Here is a 6,259-nt window from a genome sequence, read left to right as displayed (position 1 = left end):
TCTCCATCGCTGTTGCTCTTGCCATCATCCATTGAAAGAGGCTACCCAACTATAAAAGGAACTTTGTTTTACTAGATTCCTAGTGACCGAACTCGTCTGCTAGGCCTTAAATACAATTTTAAATTCAAGCCAAGTTAAATATATACAAACTAGTCTGTCACACTTGCCGATTCGTTCTATCATTAACTGATTTGACGCACGAGTGATATTAGTTCCGCTGCGATGTGTTATTGCTTAGATGTACATCATAACTGGGGTCTTCCTATAGTTGGATGAGCGTGTAGGCAGTGAGTTTAATCAATGCATATTACCATACCAGACGTGTAAGCCATTTCTACCCGGATGCTCACTACCTATCAGGCAAAAGTAAGAACATACTTAAACGAAATAATGTCTCATTTAATGTCGTATTCAGCTTTCAATAAAATGTTATTTTCATAGTTATAATTTAAATATAAGTAAATTAAAGTTTTCTACAAAATACAGTTTTATTTATATCTCTAACCATTTCATTTACCTTGACGCAATCTAAAAATGCACCTGTCTTACAAAAAACTGCTGTTAACAATAACTGTAAACCTGTGCGAACCTCTCGCGCGCTGCAATCGCTGCACGCCGTACTTCGTGAGTAAAAAGCGCGCTAGTAGCTATTGCATTCGGCAGATCTGGGGCCTTACCATGATGTCCTTATTGTGATTCTGTTTAGGACATAATCTGAATCGCTAAAGAACGGAGCTATATAAGTCGCATAACTCCGTCCCTTAGCAATTCAGTTTAGGTCCTAAACAGAATCGCAATAAGGACATCATGATAAGGCCCCTGAACGCAGCTTAAGACTGTAACAAAATTACTGTTAACAAAAATCTAATTCAGACAAGCTATCTCTAAGTTAACACCTAGGTATATCACATACTTTAGGTTAAAAGTAAACCAAAATTAAGTAGCTGGGTACTTAATAGATAAGTAAATTGCAGCTGTATAGAAAGACGCACGTGTATTGTGGATTATTGGAATTAATGCATCTGACGTCTTTACGACTTGTGTACTAAGTAAATACGTAGTCTATTCTATGATACGTAGTCTCTATGTTGTAAACAACTATTTAGTACCTATCTATCTATACGGCAAGTGAATGACCCGTGACAGGAAATATATAAAAAGAGCAGGATGCGATTATACAAATGTCAGTTCAAGTTTCAATGGACTCAAGCGATAGTGAAAGGTGGATCGCCGCTGCGTTCCCGATTGGCGATTATACAAGAACGCATAACCGCGCTAACTAATAACTGTCCCATTATGGAGTGCTGCGGATTATTTGCAATTAGATTTACTGCCAATACTGACATGTATATGTAGGTAGGCAATCCGAGTCTATTGTAGAATATATTTTATTTTATGTAGGTAGGCTTTTGGGCTTTTATCCGAGCTTTCCGTACTTACCTAATAGCAGCATTAAATCGCTGGCCCAATATTACAGGGTTCTATGTTACATTTTCAAGATAGTTGAAATTAGTCGTGTCACTATGACAATGTTCAAATTTCAGTTCGATAATGGTAACATTCCATTTCTAACCGCAGCTGCACTACCGGTACTGAACGCGTCGCTGTCATTGTCAATTTTCATAGTAAAATTGACATGCAGCTGCGGTTAGAAATGGAATGTTATCATAGAAGTGAAACATAGAACCCTGTAATATTGGGCCAGCGAAATGTCAAGGCGTGTACGAATTAGGTAGGTAAAGCGAAAGACCCAGCATCTGCAACAAGCAACCTGAATAAATTGTAGGTATTACCTGGGACTAGAATAATTATATATGTGTAGGTATAGTCGTCGGCATTAGATATATCAGAGTCTTCACTAATATCTGAACAAAGACTATATTATCAAGATGTTAAAGTGCATCTTCAGATATTTTTGAAGAAGTGGACATACTTTCCTCTTGATAATGTAAGGAACATACATTATATTAACATTAGGTAGGTACTTAGGTCACTTACCTAATTTTTGCCTTCACCGATACGTTACGGTTAAAAAATCAAAAATATACCCACTCTGCGGTCATTGCTCTCTCATTTGCCTAAATCTACGAGTACGCACTAGTAGTTATCCGGGGCATTTAGTTATATGGACAAGGTGGTCGGTATTGAAAGGTTTTGTAAATGGTTGTGCAAGCCGGGCTCACATAACTTCTCTGCAATCGGGCTATTATGTCACGCAGGTAAATCAGTTGGTAAATACTTATGGCTGACATACTGCGCTGCGCAGCTCGAATTATAGCCCCATTTGTAATCAAGGATATTGGGTTTGTTATTTTGTTTATTATGTGAATGTCTACGTGGGTACAGTCAATAACAAAAGTTGCTAAAAGCCTTCAGAATGTTTTGGCTATACTTACTCATAGGTACGAGGGTCGCACTGAAATATTCGGGAATGGGACACTTAGAAATAACATAATAGAAACAGGCATATAATTTATAAAAATGTAACTCTTTATAAAACTTTTAAGGTATATTCCATTTGGTTGTCATTTGTATTTAAGAATTACTGGCAATTTGAAAATTGTATGTCGAACATTATTTGAATTTTTGGCCAAGTGATTTTTCGGATCATATTTTTAAACGGTTTTCAATATGCCCTCAGCGAACAAATAAAAGTTACAATGGGCTTCTGTTATTTTTTTATGAACTAGAGTTCATCGTACGCTCGTTTGCAGTTAAAATTTAATATGAAAGTCACTTTCATTTTATACCATGGGTGATCTTAAAGAAGCATGTCATTCCAAAGCGACGTCAAAAATTTAAATCGCATTTGTGCTGTTAATTAAAAAGACTGCCAAAAAAGTTGCATATCGGCAGATTTCAACATTCCTAAAGATTCATATGACAACAGTAAAAAAATCTTTTATATATATATATATGTAAAAAAAACTTCAATTCCGTTGGCTACTCCACGAATTTCATACAAAACCACTAAGGCCCCAAAATCGCCATACAAAAAGGACTTTGGGATTATGAGCCGTGTGCATTACAGAATGATTACTTTCAAAAGAAAATTTATATGCGTGGTCAGTTTGAGTTTAAGTATGCATTAAAATAAAGATTGACTGTCTAGATGCGACAGTTTTCTCTATTCCCGACATTTTCAGTGCAACCCTCGTACAGATTATTTAAATACTTCATGAGCTTAGTTGCCTACTTTCAATTAGGGACTATAATGACTATTAAGTGAATAATACCTATTGTACTCGTAGACCATTAACGAGTCAGTGATAAGCAATCTCGAGGTCCATTATCCTGCAGCTAGGAGTCAACGGAATTGGTATGAAGAACTTCAACAGAGTTTACCTATATACCTAGTTATGGTTAGGTAATCATTGCGACTGAGACTGTGATATTGTGCATACAAATTCCGTTAACTTATTTTGGTGCACCGAAAATGCTACAAAACTCATGATATCTGCTTTATCATAATAGAACAGCATTGAATTGATAAAATAAACATTCGAATGATTACCAATCGCGACATGCTTCGTGGTAAATTATTGTTGTCTCGACATTTTGGTAGCAAATTTCTAACCATTTTAAAAGTTCCGGTTTGCAATTGAGTAAGACGTTTTAAGAATGAGAATTATTTATTGCCACACACATACAAGAATACAAAGACGATAAAAGCAAAACAAACAAAAGACATGTTGAACTACCAACAATTAAATTAACATAATTTCTTAAGTCTAATATACTTGTACTTATTATGTTATAAACAAACAATAGTGTGAAAATAGGGGTGGACTCAGCATTTGCTGTGTTACAGACTAGCTGTCACAGCGCTGGTTTTCAGTTCACCCCTAATTATATATAAGATATATATAAAACTAGTGTTTTTATTAAATTTACTAATAACTAAATCTACGTTAACTGAGCAAATGGCGATGGCATGAGAAAAAGGCGAGGGAATAAATAAAAATAAAACTAAGAGCTAGCTAGCTTAACGATAACAAATTTCTGACACGAGTAGATGTATACCGAATAAGTTCCGCTGTGCAACTAATTACAACCATGTATTTCGTAAAAACATAGAGCTACTTCCATTTGCCGCGTTACCTAAGACTCCGTCTAATATAGCACGATTTAGAAAAAAGTTACAAAATCTGAGAATACGCTGAATGGTTCCACTAGTAGAGCATGACCCATGGATAACTACAGTCGACATACTGCAGAAGGATGATTATAGGTATTTTGCCGCATTTCTATCCTTTTTCGTTTCACCAAAAATGTGTACACCTAACAGTAACAACCACGTACAAGGTATCAAAATATGGTCACACGTGAGGTAACAGGCGAGATATTTTTTTCACGTTTTCGTACTAAATTATCAATTTATCATACACAGGTGCAAAATCGAAGTCAAGGTTAAGACTTATCGCACGTGACGAGTCGCTCTTGACTCTTGACCAGTGGATCGACAGCCAGCCGTTTAAAAGTTGTTAAGTAAAGCTTGTCATACCATACCTAAGTCACTTTGTGTTAAAAGTTAAGATATATGGACATGCGGTCTAGATGCATCAGGTAATAGAAACGGGTCACATTGTATGAAATGGTTTTGACTCAAATTTAATGATTAAGGTCCACTTACACCGGTTAAACCTGGGGTTACCATGGTTACCAGTACAATTTGACACTGAGTTAACGGTTTAACGGGTTAACCCTGAGTTAGTGGGATGGTGCAAGTGGCGCTTAGTCGTGTAAACCGTTAACCTTTTCGCCGCCACGTCAATGAAGTAATAGTGTCATCAACGCAAAGCCACAAATTGCACGTAAACAACCCGTACATACTTAACAAGTGTGTATCAAGTCGTGGCGCGCGGGGCACGAAATGTACTGACTTTATATCAAGTCAATGGCGGCGAAAAGGTTAAAATTACATGGAAGGGTATCGCTATTGCCAATTTCCAAGGTAGGTATCTTTTGAAACTGCCTCATCGGTGAAGTGAGTGTGGCTTCCCGTTCGGTTCAAGTTGGCCGTTACCTGCCCGCCCGCTTCCCCACTTCCCCATCTGACGTCCCTACTCTACTACCAACTACACAACTACCTACTTTTATGACATACATTAGTTACATTTTATACAATCACAATAGTACATTACATACCTAGGGAGGTAAATTCATAAATGCTCCTGATCGCAGGTGTTTGTGGCCCGAACCGAAGGTGAGGGCCATAAATATGCGATCTGGGGCTTTACGAATTACCGCCCGTGGTTTGTATAAAGTTTTATGTCTTGCCTTGGCCAGGAAGTGAGATTTTCTTCCCGTCCCGTGGGAAGAAAATCCCACTTACGGGCCTAGGGTGACGTAAACATTTTTACAATAAAGTGAGCAAATAAAGTACGAAAATATTTTTGTCCGCAGTACTAGTAATTGCACCTGTGACGTAATCATGTCACGGTCGCCGACGGCCAACTTGAAGCGAACGGGCATAACTACAGAAAGGAGGAAAATTCTATTATGTTCAACTTTGCTGGTTGCAAACTAAATACATTGGATTAGGCTATCGAGACGACACTCAGTGAGCCGTAGGGCAATGTCCTATAGTAACAACGTTCAGTTCAGTGACTGACTTCAAAGCAGCTATTAAGCTAAAGAGAATATACGGGAGTAGGTAAGTACGTCACTATTTAGACAATTACTTCATTTATACGGCGCGATTCGGGAAATGAATTAGAGATTAACTAGATACGTTATAGTAAAGATAATATAACTTTGCTATTTCATATCTAGTGAATCTCTAATACATTTCCCTAATCGCGGCGCTAGCCGCCATAAGGTACCTTTTGCCGTGGAACGTCACATATCTTTACTATTTCATATCTAGTGAATCTCTATTCTCTAATTCATTTCCCGAATCGAGCCGTTGAGTCAGACCGAGACAAGTTTGCAACGATTTTGATAGCAAACGCAGTGCTAGTTTTATTTTAAATACCTCAAACTTCTATGAAATTATGACGTATAAATAACACTTACACTGCGTGTGCTATCAACATCTTTGCAAACTTACTTACCTCTGTCTAACTAGTAAAATGAGGACCACGTTGAGATTAAGATAATACTTACGCAAACTGGTAAATGGTTCCATAAAATTCGTTTGTAGATTTATTGGCCCTTTTTTGATCGCAATTAAGCCAATTAATAAATTACCTACTACTTATAAGGTAGGTACACTTTGTTAATAACTAAGCACTTTTTAAGGTGCAAACCGCTTGGA

The sequence above is a fragment of the Cydia splendana genome, chromosome 5 (assembly GCF_910591565.1).
Source record: "Cydia splendana chromosome 5, ilCydSple1.2, whole genome shotgun sequence".
NCBI classification, from domain to species: Eukaryota; Metazoa; Arthropoda; class Insecta; order Lepidoptera; family Tortricidae; genus Cydia; species Cydia splendana.
Note: the sequence above shows the minus strand (reverse complement) of the source record.